Source organism: Dermacentor silvarum, chromosome 9 (assembly GCF_013339745.2).
Source record: "Dermacentor silvarum isolate Dsil-2018 chromosome 9, BIME_Dsil_1.4, whole genome shotgun sequence".
NCBI lineage: Eukaryota > Metazoa > Arthropoda > Arachnida > Ixodida > Ixodidae > Dermacentor > Dermacentor silvarum.
The window spans coordinates 34,780,965-34,799,389 of record NC_051162.1 but is presented as its reverse complement, the minus strand read 5'-3'; the positions used below and the strand labels follow the sequence as shown (position 1 = coordinate 34,799,389).

At 43.2% G+C, this 18,425-nt stretch overlaps 1 protein-coding gene and 1 long non-coding RNA gene across 2 annotated transcripts in view; both read left to right on the top strand.

The window, feature by feature from the left end:
- LOC119463523 (uncharacterized) overlaps positions 1 to 18,425 on the top strand; it is an 89,366-nt gene that overhangs the window by 60,334 nt on the left and 10,607 nt on the right. The window lies entirely within an intron of this gene.
- On the top strand, positions 8,534 to 12,979 carry LOC125940051 (uncharacterized). The gene is made up of 3 exons (XR_007463273.1): positions 8,534 to 8,637; positions 9,783 to 9,892; positions 12,871 to 12,979. It is a non-coding gene; the product is annotated as an uncharacterized LOC125940051 (long non-coding RNA).

Below are 18,425 nucleotides of genomic sequence, written 5' to 3'. Positions count from 1 at the left end.
CATGAAAATTTAGAGGAAGCTTCACACAGGTCACGCTCAACTATCCATGCCATAGCGTAAATGCCACTAAAGTGCGAGGTGTTTTCTTTGTGTAGTAATTCTTTACTCATTTTTATGCTCAAATAAGGCACATGTAGCCACCTGACTTTCTTGATTGCTTGTCATTGAAACCGCTTATAGGGGAAACTGTGGACAGCTTTCACAAGAAACCAATATCTCGAAATTATCCTATGCTACTTTGACAGCACATATATATACGGCTTAAGAAAAAGACATGTATAGGCACTCGCATCATTCTTTCTTTGGCATTTCTTTCCATTATGTGTACACAACGTTAACTCATCCAGATAACTTCCAGATATACAGTCAAGTTTCGTAAATGAGGTGAATGTTCACTTACTCTTCACAGCAGCCACTTTCTCTGGTGTTGCCAGAAGCTTCCCAGATGCATCAGAGATAGTCCGGCAGGCCTGCCCAGTCGGGCTTCTTTCCCCAGCTTGCGTTGGTGTCCACAGGTGCTGTGCCACAACTAATGCGCACTTGGCTTCGGAGGCACACTTTAGTACGTAATGCCACTTCTTGAGTGGCATCACAAATCCTACACCAATCTGTAACTGCAACAGATATAAAGTATATTTTTCTCTGACCAGTAATCGTAACCCTAAAACACACTTGCATAAAACAATACTGTATAGGTTAGGTCCTTTGACTTCTGATGAAACCCCACAATTTCCCATTTCTGGACCTCGAACAAGCGTTATAAAAATTGGGTTAAACCCACTCTTACCACGAAATTAACATTTCTGTAAAGGATAACAATACTATACAAGTGTTACTAAACTAATAAAATTTCACCACCTTGTGGGCAGCAAGCAGTCATATTTTATAGTTTAACCTTGCAATGAGGAAATCAATAGAGAAAGCAAAAAATAGGTTCAAATAGGCGCAGTACCACGCAGAGAACAGTGCAAGAACGAGTGCCATCGTGACCTCCGAGATTACAAGCAGTGTCACACTGAGAACACAGCACACGTGACCTGAGAGAGCCATGTGCGCCGGTCTCCAAAGGTCACCACCATTATACACTGCACGGCCTCGTTCTGAAGCACACTGGAGACATGCCTTGAAAGCATGATTACCCTTGCACGGTTCAAAAAGAGTGAATTTCCTTGTCGCTTCTGAAATCCACGTGCAGCACTCGCTCATCTTAGCAGTTATATCTTCGTCATGACTAAACTGGAGCAGAGGATGCGCCACGTCCCGTCGCAATTTCAAACTTCAGAACTTGGTGTGCACCCTCCTTTTACTGCGATTGGGTTTGACATGTTTGTTTTAGCAGTACGGTGCTATTGAATATGTTGATTATATGTGGATGCAGTTTGAACAGGCATGGTCATAAAATCAAAAATGCAATAAAATGCAGTCATTTTAATCAAGAATTCATTATATCTGCGATTGTTATAATGCAGAACTGTAGTGTACATGAACGTAAGCTGCGAGAATTTTTTGACATGGCGCTCCAGTAATAGCACAAGTAAAGGCATTTGATAAACCGCTGACAAGCCATCACTGTTTCTCACTCCTTCGCTACACTCCTTACTCGTGCCCTCATACTGCACTACAAAGTGCAGCTAAAGCTACGAATTGCATTGCACGGCAGAAGTAAGGTTCCTCCATTGTCTGTTCCTAATCACTCTCCCCATGAAGATAGCTGAATGGAACCTTCAGAGAAGCTTCAGTGTTGCACAATGGGCGACCCCTCCGACATTCTCAGAACACAAAATTGGCTCTCATGTTTGCCCTGTCGTTCCTCTATGATTGACTGATCGACAGCTTTTTACTCCTAACGCTGAGGTCACCCGGAACACCATGTTGACATCGTGATGCACGGAGGCAGTGCCAGAAAGGCCAGGAGAGCAGTACATGAGTTTTTGTAATTTGTGGCATTCCCGCAGCACATAGCACTACCGCATTCACCAGACTATGGTCATGGCATTCTCTACATCATGCGCACATTTCTTTGAAATATCAACTATGTCAGATGTTATGTTTAAAGGCCCATTAAAAAATTTCTTCATTTATATCAAGGCCGTCATATTTTAGCAAGGCTTTCTAAATAAACCTTCAGTTTAGACAGCAACAGTTTTGCGTTGTTTCCTTAGTCCTTGATTTTCCATGCTGCTCACAATGCATCATTTCCAATCAATGTTTGTGTTTCACTGTTCAAACACCATATTGTTTTTTGATAAGCTGACCTGCAATACGTCTTCAATGTAAAGAAGCCTAAGGAAGCATCTAAAAATAAAACAAAGGAATCTGTTACGCTCGTTTGTTTCTAATAAACATATTCTTGCAGCAAATGGAATTTGTGGCAGACTGTTTGTGGGTGCCAAAACAAGAAAAACTGGCTGTTAAATTTATAAAACAATTGAAATTGAACACAAAGGAAAAGGCTAGTTACAGTCACACTGTATAATCACCCGCTCTAATACAAGCTGGAGGCGAGTGCTGAAACTTTTTATGATACCTCAGTTCCTTGCTTATTTTTTTTTTGGGGGGGGGGCGTTGACAACAGGCATCCTAATTTATCGCAGGCCTATCAGGACAAATAGAGATATCCATTTTCTAACTGACATGCCACTAATGTGCGAGGCGCTTTGTGTAGTAATTCTTTGTTCATTTCTATGCCAAAATAAAATGAGATCGCTGCAAGTAAGCCGAAAGTACTGATAGGACACATGTCACAAATTTCAATAATAACACAGGTGTGTTTATAAATCGCATGGCTCTGAATGTTGCAGATTATAATGCCGCAAATAGATCACCGCCGTCACCACATTGAAAAGACAGTGGTTCATAGCTTCTTTTCAGACGACACAATTTGCGAAGGTGTGTCAGAACCAAATTAATTTTCCTCAGAAGCATTTTTTCAAGAACATTAAGATGAATGCTGCAGCATGGAAAACTATGATGGCACATGTCAAGTCTGCATTACACTTTTCAAGGAACATGAGGTGCTGAAAATCTCACTTCTCTCTTTAAGACAATAAACAGTAGGCATTGGCATCAATCTTTGTTTGGCATTTCTTTTTGTGTGCGTACGTCAACGCTACTCATCCAGATAACTTTCTGATATACAGTAGTGAATTTCTTAATTCAGGTAGCTGTTCACTTACTCTTCACAGCAGCCTCCGGTGTTAGTGCAAGCTTTCCGGTTGAATCCGAAGCTGTGCGGCAGGCCTGCCCAGTCAGGCCTCTTCACCAGCTTCTGCTGGTGTCCACAGGTCCACATCTATTGCACACTTGGCATCTGATGTACACTTTAAATGTACTGCCACTGTTAGAAGGCATCACAACGCCTACGCCAATCTGCACCTGAAACAGATATGAAGTATTATTTCTTTGACCAGTACTCGTAACACCAAAGCACATTTGTATAAGACAATATTTTGTAGGTTAGGTCATTCGATTTCTGATAAACCCCATGCCCTTTTTTGTGCTCATGACAAGTTTAACAGTTCAAATTACCACATTCTCAAGATGCACCTGTGACTGCAGAATTATTCACCCAGCATACACATTTTCTTGTATAGCTCAATAGCTTCGGACATGGAAGCACTTGCAATGCTAGTGTAGTGTACACAGACGAGGACAATATAAGGCGTATGAATACACGCAGACATATTGCTAACATTCAAGAACAACTTTTATTTCCAGGTACCACATCTCCTACCTCGGCTTGTGCGTCAGAGAGCACATGTATAAGTGTAATCATTTGTACAACAGCAAACAAGAATTGCAAGAAAAAAAGGCTGACATTTGCACCGTAAGCTCAGCTCATATGCAGGAATTCTGATTTTTATTTTACAACACAAAATATTTGCTAATACATACGTGACCAGCCCTGATAATCCACTCACTTATATTCTGTTGAGTCAACTAGCACCCATTTCTACGTAGAATACAGTACGTTCAAAATAGGTACGGCAGCCACATTTTAAGCAATGAAGGAAGAACAAACCATTTGGTGCCGTTATCTTCACTTTGTTACTGTGCTCACGCAGCCTCATTAGCACATCTGCCTGTTTAGCCTATGTAGCTACTTCCACATAATAATACAATGTGATATACACTGCATGCTCTGCATTTCACAACACTTTACTGTTTTTTTTACACTTTACTCTTGTGACATTCCTGGAAAACACTACTCAGTTTAGTGCAGAATAGACAATGTTCATGGCTGCTCGCTGTGCTCTTCCTTTAGGTTGTGTGAAAGGCTGTGATATACGGGGGTGTAGCAACCTTTATCTTGTTAATGTTGGCACCCTCTGCCATTCTGCACACATCTGCCTCTGTAGTGCCTGTTTGAGCCTGCCTTCTGCAACGAGCACCAGGAACTGACTTGGGTAGCCAACCTCGTGAAGGTGTGCACGATGCCAGAGGTTGAAAGGTAGGGCTATGAAATTGAAAGGGCAATTCTTGCAGTAAACAGGAAATTTGGACTCTAGCTAAAGCAATGAATTTTGCGGTCATTGACATCAACCGAGAAGTGCGCCGAGCAGGACGCGAAGGCGCTTTTGTGCGGGACGGGATACATTTTACCGAAAGGGCAGCAACACCGGTCGGACGTCGATTCGCAGCGCGAGCTGTAGCTTTTTTAGGTGGGCCCCAGGCAATCAGGAAGCAGGAATCGGCATTGAACGTAGCTAAACACCACTAAAGGGCAGAATTAGACGACGAGGAGTCAGGAAAAGACACAGAAAGGATAAGAATAGAGAAGGTAAAATTTGTTAGATTAAGATGCAGGGTGATCGCAAGCAGGAATAATGGCTGGAAATTCAAACGCCGCTGAATGATGAAGCGATTAGCGTGTACGCCTTGACCGAAACGCATCTAAAAGATTTGGAGCAGCCGCCTGTTATTGACAATTTTGTATGGGAAGGGTGCAATAGAATGACCGGGTCAAGGAAAGGCGGAGGCGTAGGCGTACTAATTAGGCGAGGTCTGAAGTGGCGAAGGGTAAACGAGACATGTAAAGAGCGTTTATGGATTAGTGGTACATGGCAAGGTAAAAAGACGTGGCTGGGAGTAGCTTACCTATGGACAGGTAGTGATAGCAGAGAAAAAAATAAGGAATTGGTCGATTGCATTAGAAGCGATATTAATGAGTTCAGTAACTCGGGCCAGGTGATATTAGTGGGAGATATGAACGCGCACATGGACGATTTAGACGGATATACTGATTACAACGGCTCTCTAGTGCTGGATTTGTGTGATGAACAGAACCTTATAGTAGTTAACAGGGAGAATAAGTGTCATGGACAGGTAACGTGGCAATGCGGAAACAGGCAGTCATGTATCGACTACGCCTTAGTCTCAGAAATGGTCTACGAACAACTGGACCAAATGATAATAGACGAAAATGGAAAAAATAGCCTGGGAAGCGATCATAGACGTTTAGCATTAAAGTTTGGGAGAGATACCAGCGCAGAACATGAACCAATAGCCTCAGAGTTTTTAAAAATGAATGACGAGCAAATAACAGAGATCGCAAACAACATAGAGAAGAAAATTGAGGCTTTTCCTACAGCAGTCTGGGAATATAAGGAACTGGTGGAGGTTATGCAGCATGAAATAAGGCGGACACGGCAATACAATTGTTGGATTGGAAAGAGGAAACCACGTAAGTGGTGGAACAAGGAAATTAAACAAGCTATAGAAGAGCGTAAAGAGGCATCTAGGGTTCATCGAGAAGCCAAAAAGTTGGGATTACAAGAAGAAGAGGTGCTCCTTAGATGGAATACATACAGAGAAAAGAAAAGGGTTGCGAGTGAGCTCGTGCAAGAGAAAATTAAATGCGCAAGTGAACGTTGGGTGCATAACATTCACGAAAGAGACAAAGGCGCCCCAAAAAGATTCTGGAACCAAATAAAAGCACTCGGAGCTCCAACTAGAAACTCGCAAACGGCTATAAGGGATGAAGACGGTAACATCTATGAAGGCGATGATGCGCTGCGGTACATCACAGACGTTATCAGGCATAACTTCGGTACGAGAAAAAGCGTAGTTCAGACAACAGATCCAGCAACAACAGAGAGGCTTGAGAGATCAAAATTCAGCATAGAAAGCTTTTATTGGAAAAAGGCAGCAGAAAATGTCCCTAACAACACGGCAGCAGGACCCGATGAAATCCCAATACAGCTAATCAAAAACCTCGGTCCAAAAAGCAAGGCACTGCTGAATAATGTCATAGAGCAAGTGATTAGAACAAAGAATATTCCCGTTGGATGGCGTGAAAGCAAGATGAATCTCATCTACAAAGGCAAAGGAGATAAGGATAAGACGAGCTCGTACAGGCCAGTTACAGTAACGTCGGTGATATATAGAATGGCAATGCAAGCCATAAAATTAGAACTGTCGAAGTGGGTGGAGGAAAACGGTGTATTGGGGGAACTACAGAATGGGTTCAGGCCAGGCAGACGCTTAGAAGACAATATGTTTGTACTAACTCAGTGCATAGAGATTTCAGTAGCTCAGAAAAGACCTTTATGGGTAGCATTTCTAGATATTAAAGGAGCTTATGACAACGCAGAAAGGGAATTGTCGTGGGATATTCTTCAATACGAAGGCATAGATGACGATTTCGTGGAGCTGCTGAGGGAGATATATCGAGACAACCAAGTACAAGTGGCATGGGAAGGCCGAAAAGGAAATGAAATGGTGGGAGTTCACCAAGGATTGAAGAAAGGATGCCCTCTGTCACCGTTGTTGTTCACGCTTTACGTCAAGGGCATAGAAAGACGACTGGAAAACAGCGAATTAGGTTTTGATTTATCCTACATGCGTAATGGACAAATGGTGCAACAGAAGGTCCCTGGATTGATGTACGCAGACGACATTGTGCTACTAGCGGACAATAAAAAGATTTACAGATACTTGCGAATATCTGTGGGAACGCAGCGACAAATCTAGGCCTTAAGTTTAGCACAGAGAAATCAGGGATTATGATCTTTAATGAACACACGAGTAACTTCGTAGTGTCAATTCAACAGCAAGTAATACCCATAGTGAAGCAATATAAGTACCTCGGCGTACACATAAACGAAGGAAAGAATTACTCAAGCAACCACCAAGATAATCTGAAAATAAAGGGGAAGCGGAATGCAGCATTAATGAAACACAGAGCACTGTGGGGCCACAATAAGTATGAGGTGGTGCGTGGAATCTGGAAAGGAGTAATGGTGCCAGCGCTAACATTCGCAAATTCCATTATATGCTTAAAATCGGATATATTGGCGGGTTTGGAAGTTAACCAAAGATCAGTAGGCCGGTTGGCTTTGGGAGCACACGGTAATACGACAAATGAGGCAGTGCATGGGGACATGGGTTGGGCCTCTTTTGAAGTCAGAGAAGCACAAAGCAAAATTAGTTTTGAAGAAAGACTCAGGAACATGGATGAAAATAAATGGGCGGCTGAAGTGCACAAGTATCTCTACATGAAAAGCGTGGACACAGAATGGAGGAAAAGGTCAAGGAAGTTGGCAACCAAGTACAGGATAATCGAAACTGTAAATAGACAACCAGGGGTCATCAGAAAGAAAGTGAGAGAAATAGAGACCGTGAATTGGATGCAAAGAATGGAAACGAAAAGGACAATGGAGATTTACAAGAATGAGAAGAAAGAAATTAGAAGGGAAAATCTGTACGATAACACAAAGGGCAGTGCCTTGCTATTTGAGGCTCGAGCCGGTTGCCTAAGGACGAAAACATATCGGAACAAATATTCGGAACTAGATGAGACATGTGTATGCTGCAGTGAAGATCCAGAGACCACTCAGCACATCCTAATGGAATGCGACGGGATCCACCCAGCGAGAACCGTAGGTAACGTGCAACTCCCAGAAGCGCTTGGGTTTCAAGTGGAAGGAAACATAAACAGATCAGCCGTAGAGATCAGCAAGAGACGATTAGAGTACTGGTGGAAAAAAAGCAGGGAAAAGATGGATACGACCTGATCTCTTAAAATTATAGGCAGCGGTACAAGCTAAATTTTTGAAAAAGAAAGATAATGACAGGGTATACAAAAATGCTAGATAAAGAACATGTGTAGTATACCTGATTAAATCAAGCAGGCTAGGTGACTATTTGTCGCCACCCCGTTTCAAAGGGGATGCCAATAAATCATCATCATCATCATCATCGGGCATGACCGGTAAAATTACAGATATTATTTTCCCGTCTTCTGCTGTTGCTCCCTGTTGCTGTGCGTGCGCGCTGCATTGAGGCAGGTCGATGTGGATGTTTAATCGTGTGTACGCTGTGCCGAGAGAAAATGTCGTGCCCCTTGTGTGCTTTGATGATCACTTAGCCCCTGGGACCGCGTAACGTAGCTCGCAGTATCGTGTGGTTCGCCGATGTCGATTATCGTACTTATGGCCCGCTCGCGCTTTCTTTGTTCCCGGCTCATGAAAAAGCCTCTCATAATATTGCATCGGATCACAGTGCGCGGAAGAATTTGTTGAGGTATTACGTGCTCTAGTTCATCCGCAATTCAACAATGTTTACGTCGGAAGGATCGTCATGCAGTCGACGCCGGGATCTGACATGAAGGAGCGTTTGCCGACTACGCCTAGAAAGGTAAGTCCGGCGCTTGCGCGCAGTTTTGTAGTCAGTGGTTCGTGAAGTGTGAATTGTTATACGGATCACGAGATGATTATTAAAGCGACCACAATGATAAATGTTTTTTTTCGAATGTTCGTTGTTCATGTCGCAGTGCACATTTAGCGAACAGTTTCACGAAAAAATCTCCTGCAACTTATTGCACGTTGCCAGGAGCGTTATCATGTATTTGCTTTCTGCTATAACGTGTGCTAGCGCCGGTGATTGTTTGACCTGAATGGTAAAGAAAGAATTCAACCGGGAAAGTTACTGCTTGTGTACGTAATTTCTGTATAGGTATTTCTAGAAGTACAGACTTCCGCATTTGTAACTATATTGCGCGAGCGTCGATCATGGGTTATTTTAGCGCCTTCGCCGGTGATACTTAGCGAGACCGACAAAAGTAAGCAGACGCGCATAAAGAACTCTCCAGCGCAAGCGTCATCTGCTAAGCTGCTCTTCTCAGGACGACGCACGCCCATTTCATAGTATGCTGGTGCGATATAGTTAAAAATGCGGGAGGCTGTACGTCACCTAACGACTGTGCGAGATGGTACTAGATTGTTGTGTCTGACGCATGGCCAGATTTTAGCTTGTATGCGAATTCTCCTACATATAGTGTCGCCAGACAGGCTGTATTTCTTGTGTTGGGTGTCCTGTGTGTTTTCGTGTGTTTGTAAATGTTTAATTATTTCACAGAAACGGAGATTACAACAGGAGTGTTTCTTTTTCATCGAATTTTTTTTCTGCTGAAAAATAGGGCATTTGTTCTTGTAATTTCCAGTGCATCGTCCTTCGAGACAATGCTTTGTTCCACCGCATAAATAAATTCGATTTTGGAACACTTTCATGTGCTAAGGAATTTTCTTCGTAGTACAATTCACATTTTACTTACTACAGATGTGCGTTTGTGTGAAGCTCTTGATAGTAGATTTATGTTTGCTGCAGTTTCATTTCATGTTACATAACCGCCCGGGACGTAACAATGAGATGTTTGCACAACCAGATGCAGCTTCGTGTAGTTGGTTGTATGAGACTTTTCAGAATGTAACATGATCTTGTTAACTCGCAAGCTTGCAGTTTCAGCAGGGATTACAGTAAATTGAACATTTATTATTGTTTAGGGATGTCAAGATTTCGTGAACCAGAGGCATCTCTACACCGCATAGGAACCTAAGACATTTCTGCAGCCGGAACAGCACGGCAAAGCATCTGATCTGCATGCTGCGACAAGGTTTGTACAAAACGGTCCCTGCCACTTACACAAGCTGTAGGTTTTGTTGGTATAATTCATACCTGTCAACTCTCCTGAATTTCTCGTGAAGATCTCTAACGAGTATACCAGAGTGGCCACTTGCTTTAGGCCAGTTTGTTCAGATAAATTACTTAAACAGGCTAAATCGTCAGCAGCAAGAACACTGAAAATGCGTTCTGTGATATAAAACAGTGTTGTCAGTTCTGGTGTTTCAATTTCGCTGCTGCTTTGACGCTATATCTCAAGTTAAATAATGGTTAATTATGTGTGTATCAATGCAACAGTATGGGTGCTGAGAGGAAGCTTTAAAAAATGTGTGCTATCTCGCCAATAAAAAATTTTTGCCTGCAGAATTTTTACAAAATATAAACTTCACAGGTTGCCATGTATGACATAATGTACAGCACTGTTGCTATGAATATGCCATATTCATAACTTGCAGTTTCGGTCTACTTGAATCGCATATTTTGAATCTGGCCTACGTTCAGTTTAATCAATTCATTTAAGTAGCCTCCTCTGAGTTATATGTAGTTGGAGGCTATTGTAGAAATGCATAATGTGCTCCCTACTGACTGCATTGTGACAATTTCTTTAGGAACCATCTTGTGAGGCACGCATATCCTTTCATGTCTTGCTATGATTTGCCCGACAAAAGCAGCAGGACTTTGGATACCTTTGTTATTACGCATTCTTGTAGACGTCCGTTTCTCTCCCTTCTAACATACGTGCATGTGCAAATTCTGTGTTCTTAATTATATTTCCGTAAGTTGTCCTAATTGTATTACATTTTTTTAAAAATTTGGAGGGGAGCGGGGTTATTGATTCCCATAATACTAGAGAGAACGGGGCCTGAGAACAAAAAGCCACAAAAGGTGGCTTCAAGTGTTCGAAGCTCAGAATTTAACATTCTGTCTCCTAAAGCACTACCAGTATGAAACTGTTTCTAATTGCTTTGTCTTTATAATCTATCTGCCTGATTTGCAGCCGCATTGTGTGAGAGTATGTTTTTTTCTTCTTTTGTTTGAGTTCTTTTGTAGAATGTTCTCCTTTTTAGTTCAGAAATTTTTTCCTACCACTTCACGCGATACTCCAACTGGAGCCAATGAGGTATGTTTATACATAAATAAGTAAATTCCTGAGGCATGCAACAAACCATGCAAATCAGTCCCTAAAATGTCCATAACGAGGATCTATTATTTTCAGGAGCTACGTCAGTCATATTGTGCTCACTGGCGCACTGACAAAAACCATTGCAGCACTAAAGCACTACTCTAAACATTTCCCTTTCAACATTTTTAACTCTCATATGCTGTCTTCTCCAAATCGTGTTGAGTGCATCTGGAATGTTTCGGCAATTGTTTTTACCTCAAGCATTATGCAAAGCAATAATGCAAAGGCTCAGCTTGTTGACTGTTGCTTATTTATACCTACCCTGATCTGTGGAGTTGACTGTGAGCTTTTTTGCATACCTGCCATGGTTGCTTAGTGGCTATGGCGTTGAGCTTCTAAGCACGAGGTCTCGGGATGAAATCGTGGCCATGGCGGCTGCCTTTCCAAGGGGGTGAAATGCGAAAACACCTGTGTACTTGGATTTAGGCGCACGTTAAAAAACCCGAGGTGGTCCAAATTATTCCGGAGTCCCACACTACGGCGTGCTTCATGATCAGCTGTGGTTCTGGCACGTAAAACCAGAATGTAATTTAATTTTTTTACACAAAAACTAAGGTGGCTTTTAATGCCGCCTTTTCACATTACTGCATAACCACAAGTTTGTCGAAATAATTGAACAAATGTCATCAGTCTTCTGTAAAAGCAAACTTGTCTTGTACAACAGCTCAAATAAGCAATTTTCAGTGCAATAGCAGGCTTAGGATGTTGCCAGAAAATTGTGTCGCATAAGGATGTGCTGCATCGCAAGGCACGTTTCCTGCTCATTGTAGCATTATTTCGTCTCTATGTTCCTTTCAATGGTATTCACTGTGCACACATACTAAAGAGATAAGGAACAGACAGATGGAGCATCCACAGTGCTTGCGTACCAAGGAAGTCGCGGTCAGTCAGAGAGCGATAGAGCACAGCACGCTTTCACTCTGTCTGTCGCTTATTTCCGTCGCATGTGTTCATTGTGAGCACCACCAAAATGAACAGTTACTGACTTCCCCAAGCTTCAACTCTTGTGCTTGATGTTTTTGTCTACAAAATGCCCATAAGCAAGTCATATTGGTGGTGATTTTCGCATGTATGGAAAAGGCTTATTCAATTCCAGAATAGCTTCATTTGTTCTAGGCATAGTAATGAACTTGCCAGTGTTTATTTTAAAGGCTGAATTGCATAGGAAACTATTGTGGTATTCCTAGTGGCACCCTTTTGCAATAAGTTTGTGCAGATGCTTGAAGCTTGTACTATGTTGATGAAAATAGGGTTGAAGCTATAGAAGCATGATTGTCAAAATGTAGTGAATGCTTCCCGGTAGAAATCTGGAGTTATGCTTCTTGGGACACTTATTGGTTAACCTTATTGGGTAATGCGATTAGCCTTATCGATGCTACAATGTTGCAGGGTCTGCAGGATGGCGAGTATTACAAAAACATTAACACCATTGTAAGAATACATGTTCTGCAATAATATAAGGATTGCCCCCCCCCCCCAAGTGACAACGCTTGCTTACATTATATCTGGGATAAACCAGGTTTACTCAGCCAGACAGCCATCCGTGCATGAGAGGGAGGGGGGGGCAGCAAAAAAGGGGCTTTCGAGTACTCTTCTTCAAGTAGATGGCTCATACATCAGATCTTTCTTACTGTGCATGCTATGTTGCTCAAAGTCAACTTAGCTATGGGTACAATGTCTGCATTTTATTACTGTTTATGCCTAATGACGGTTGCTTTGTTCACAGTGTCACTTTCTATATTGTTTCTCTTATGGCACTAAGCTCACTTGTTTTAATGCTGCTATAGGTATGGCTGGGCCTGGAGATGAAGTGTAAGCAGACCATGCTATGCTGCGGATTGGTGCCAATCTTCACATCCGAGTTGTTCCCAGACAGTCAAGCACCACTGTGATTTGCTTCATTGGCAAGGTAATATAATATGGTGAGCTTGCACCTCAATATTGGTATTGAAAAATATGTTAAGTAAAAGACACAAGAGTTGGCCTTTATGACAGATACCACTCATGTTCTTTTTTTAAAGAGCTCTTTTAGCACTGTTCTTTATGGGCACCTTTTCAGAGGATGCTTATACTCCTTTATTGCAAACTGCCGTGGAGCTAGTTTATGTGTTAAACTAGCACTCTTTCACCAAGAAAAAGTCCAGTTTTTACTCGACACAGCGATATGGTGCAAAGGACGAAAGGGTTGGAATAGATCAATCTGAATGCATGTTGCTGACACAAATACAAAAAGGGCGCATGGCATAGGCTAGCGCAATTTGTTTTACAGTGATGATAAGCAGTCTCAATGTCTAATAATTCTATTGATGGAGAGCTAACACACTGGTTCCCCGTCATTTGAATAGGGAAAGCTTCACATATCTCTGAAGCACTCTGGTCCTTATATTTTGTCACAATCAAGTGGTTTTTAAATATGGGTGCACTTGCACTGAGAGCAGTGCAATACTAATGCCAACTGACCCACACATCAAGTTTGCATGGTCACGCAGCCTGTCATTTATACATTTGACTTGTTTTGTGCAAAGGACTGAACTTCAACACTGCAGGATACTTCACGATATCCTGGTGAGAGTAACCTGCACCGTGGAACATGCGTTCAGTCAGCTCCTTCTGAAGTAAAAGAAAAGGTCCACGTGTGTAGCTGCCATAGTGTAACCCTGGAATCTGTTTCTGCTCCGCAACTTGAGCTTTTTTTTTCAATGACCACAATTTCATTATTATGAAACGGAATGCATTAACAGGTTCAAACTCAGGGTAACGTTTTTATCTGCATGACTTTGTGGACAAAAACTGATGAAAGGAGGCGCAATGCGACTATTGAACCTGCCCAGGGGACATGGACGTCAAGAAGTTTTAAATCCATTTGCATAGGCTAACAATCGCAAGGCAAACTGCTGTAATTGTGTGAAAAAGTACCATGCAATTATTACTTCAAGGAATAGTGCCAATCTTTTTCAGCTGTAGTTAGCACCATGTATGTACACTGCACGTATAATTCGAGTTAAATGTAAGGAAGGTATTGCAGAATAGGCCATTTAAAACTAATGGCCATAATTTTGGCATTACTAGATCTTTGCTCAGACCATCTGACAATTTCTTGAAAGTATGAATTTTTTGTTTATGTAGCTGCTGTCAGCATATTCTATATTAGCATTTGGTCTTATGCATATACTGTTTGCTCTAAAAAAATTAAATTCTTGAGTTTCACATGCTAAAACCACGATATGATTATGAGGGATGCTGTAGTAGGGGACTCCGGATTATCCCTTGAACCCTTGTTAACTCAAACTCTGATATCTGAATATATCAGTTAAGTCGAAAATTTTTTCGTGGCTCGGTATCGACTTTATGTATATTTGACCTCTTATCTAGCAATGCTTCTATGCTGTGCTCCGGATATCTCGAAATCTTGACTGCAACACTCTAGGGAAAATGTTATCACCCAAAGGTTTCCATACGTTGTACGCAGCTGCGATATCTACAAAAGTTGCAAGATCGCAAGTTTGTACCAAATTCTGCTTCATTCTACGCCACTCTTGTCATCCACTGTTCACGGCCGGCAGAGATCTCATTGGTAATCCGAGCAGAATTTTTCTCTGACCCCTGACAAAATGCAATGAGCATGATAAGGTACTGCCTCCTGCTTTTTAACTACATTACATGAGAACACTATAATATGGTTGTGCATAATCCTGAACGGGCCATCGCATTAGACGACTCTTGCCCAGGATAGTGCTTGGTGCACCTGAGAGTACTTCTATATGTCTCGCTGATTATTGCGCCTTATAGGTGCTAAAATGATGCGTGATGGACGCTCGCACGATATGGCTAAAAATGCGGGAGGCTGTACACCTGAGCACCACAACATGCATGCTCATGTGTACGCATAGAGTTGTCAGCTTGCTTATTTCCTGTGCTCTGTGTTTCTCTGTGGATCTGTGCACTAGGCCGTACCGCGTGCTGAGCCGAATGTTTGGTATGTTATTGGTATTTTCTTCATTAATAAGTTCAGGGCCACGATCTTGTAGCAATGCGTTGTCAGATGCCATTTCTAATCGTGCTGTATCTGTGACAATGCATTGCTACAGATACAGCACCAGGCCATGATCTTGTAGCAATGCATTGCTACAAGATTGTGGCCCCAAACTTGTTAATGAAGAATATACCAATAACATACCAAACATTCAGCGAAGCCCCTGGCATGGCCTAGCACGCAGGTCCACTCAGAAACACAGAGCACGGGAAATAAGCAAGCTGACAACTCTATGCGTACACATGAGCATGCATGTTTTGGAGGCCAGGTGTACACCCTCCCCCATTTCTAGCTATATCGCGCGAGCGTCCATCACGCGTCATTTTAGTGCCTTTAAGGGACAATAATCAGCGAGACCGGAAGAAGTACTCAGGTGCACCAAGCACCCTCCTGTGCAAGAGTTTTCTAAGGTGATGTTCCCTTCAGGACGACGCACGACCATATTATAGTGTTCTCGTGCAATATAGTTAAAAAGCAGGAGGCGGTACCTTCTCATGCTCATTGCACTTTGTCAGGGGTCAGAGGAAAACTCTCTCCGGATTACCAATGAGATCATGGCGTAGAATGAAGCAGAATTTACTACAAACACCATTATAAAATGTTCCATCAAGCCAGCAACCAACTAGCTCATCTAAGTCTATTAATTATCAATATGGGATAAACCAGCCAAACACGGTGGATGCTAAAACCACTATTTCACTACGGTATTTAATTTGCTGGCAGAACGGTAGCTTCCGAGTAATTTATTAGCTTGACGTGTCCATGCTGCTTTTTAAATGTGCATTTTATGCTTGTACTACTTCTGTTGCTTCAATACTATTGTTAATCGAATAGGTTGTCTTTTTGATTATAACACTTGTTTCAGTGGCCCGCTAATTGTGACAGTTTATTCTATCACAGTAATGCATGTTCCCTTAGAATCGTAGCCAAGTTTCCTGAAACCAGTTAGGTTTGAATGAGATTTGTTAGTATCTCCTCTGTTCTGAATGCTTACCCATTCTTATCTGTGTGAACATAACTGCTTTTGCCTTTGTGTGAACCTGTTGCTTAAGTGAAAAGAAATTGTTGGCTTTTCTTTACTTTTTCAGGTGCCCTGCAAGCTCTCACCAAAGCAACACATTCCACTGGTTTTCTGTCACAGCACCATTAGGATTTCGAATAAACTATGCTTGTCAGATGTGCGACATGCCCCGTCTTAAAATTGGAGCGATTCAGTATTAATGTTTGAATGGTGTACATAAAAATATACGTAAAGTATACTTGTCTTTTTTTTGCAAGTCCTCTTCAGCCGACATTTTTCCAACTTAAAATTACGCTTTGCTGTACATTTGTTTTATGCACAAACCATGACAACAACACAACACTGCAGTAAGATGAGTACAAATGATAAAGCATGCAGTACACCTGCAAGAATTACATTTGCATACTTGTATTACATATTGTCACGAGCCTCGAGAAGTAGCCCTGAAGGTTTAATAAACGTAGAGCAGCTGGCTCTTGGAAGACGCGACCGTCGTGGCTGGCTCGAGCAGAGAGAGAAGGCGCGCGGTCTTCTTTCTTCTCTGGGCTCGACCCACTCTTGCCCTCGACCACTACCTACAGGTGGCAATATCCCCCTCCGAACAAAAGCATCGCCTCGATGCTAAAAAAATAGGCGTAGAAGACAAAGAAGAGGAAGGCAGGAAAGCGAAAGTACACAAAAAAAATGTAGCCGTCACGCCGGCACAGTCAATGAACGAAGAAGCAAGCTCCCAAAGATAAATGAAAAGTAGAAACAAGAAGGGAATGGAGAAAAAAATGAAAACAAAAAAAATTACGGACGCGCAATGTACGGCTTCATGCGCACAACATGAACTATGTCTGAGGTCGGTTGTCTTTGTGTCCTACTCTGTGTCTGCGATGTTGTGTCCGGAACAACTTCGTAGTTTACGTCACTGACGCGGCGGGCACTTTATACGGACCGAAATACCGGCTCAGAAGCTTTTCACAGAGGCCACGACGGCGAAGGGGGTCCACACCCAAACTTGGTCTCCGGGTTGTAGGACACGTCCCTGTGGCGGATGTTGTAGCGTCGTGCGTCTGCCTGCTGCTGCTGGCAATATGCAGCCGCGCGAGCTGCCGAGCTTCCTCAGCACGCTCTGCAAATTCCTCGGCGTCAGTTGTCATTGGTCAGCGTCTTGACACGGCAGCATAGCGTCCAGCATCGTCTGGACTTCGCGACCGTAGAGAAGGCGAAAGGGCGTGAAGCGCGTCGTCTCTTGCACGCGGTGTTATACGCGAGGTCACGTAAGGCAAGATCCGATCCCATGTTTGTGTTGAACGTCGATGTACATTGCGAGCATGTCTGTGACAGTCTTATTCAGTCGCTCGGTAAGTCCGTTGGTCTGCGGATGGTACGCGGTCGTCTTGCGATTGCCTGGTGTTGCTCAATTCAAAAACTTCGTCCATAAGCTGCGCTGTGAAAGCTGTCCCTCTGTCGGTTATTACAGTGGAGGGAGCACCGTGACGCAAGACGATGTGGCGCATGAAGAACTGCGCTACCTCGAGGCCGTGGCTCGTGGGATCGCCTGCGTCTCAGCATAGCGTGTTAAATAATCAGTCGCGAACGATCACCCATTTGGTTACCGTCGGCGCGAGAGAGGAAACGGTCCGAGAATGTCCATGCCGACTTGGTCGAAAGGCGTGTGAGGTGCTTCCTGGCTGAAGTAAGCCAGCCGGTTTAACGGATGGTGCGCGGCGCTGGCATTCACGGCAGCCTTAACGTACTGTTTGACGCTTGCTGAAAGCCCGGGCCAATAGTACATTTCGCTTACTCTAGCGAGTGTTCGAGAAAAGCCTAAATGACCAGATGTCGGTTCGTCATGGCAAGCGAAGAGGATGTCGTCGCGTAGGTCCTTGGAACCACCAGGAGGTAAGCACGGCTGGTCGAACGAGCATTCTTCTTATAAAGCACGTATTCTCGCAGACAGAAGGACGTCAGCGAGCGGGACAGATGGCGTGGTATGGTGTGTCGCGGCCCTCTAAATGATCGATGATTGGTCTAATCTCAGCGTCGTTCACGCTGCCGTCTGCTCAAGTCCGACGAACTAAATGGCGCCCAGGAAGCCGTCATCATCTCTGTTTCCTGACTGGCAGGATCAATTGGGTGCGCGGGACAGTGTGTCAGCGTCTTCAGGCTTACGGCCAGACTTATAAACGATGGTGATGTCAAATTCCTGTAGCCGCAAGCTCCACTGTGCCAGTCGTCCTGAAGGGTCGCGCATGCTGCCAACAACAGAGGGCATGGTGGTCCGTCACCTTTGAAGGTAC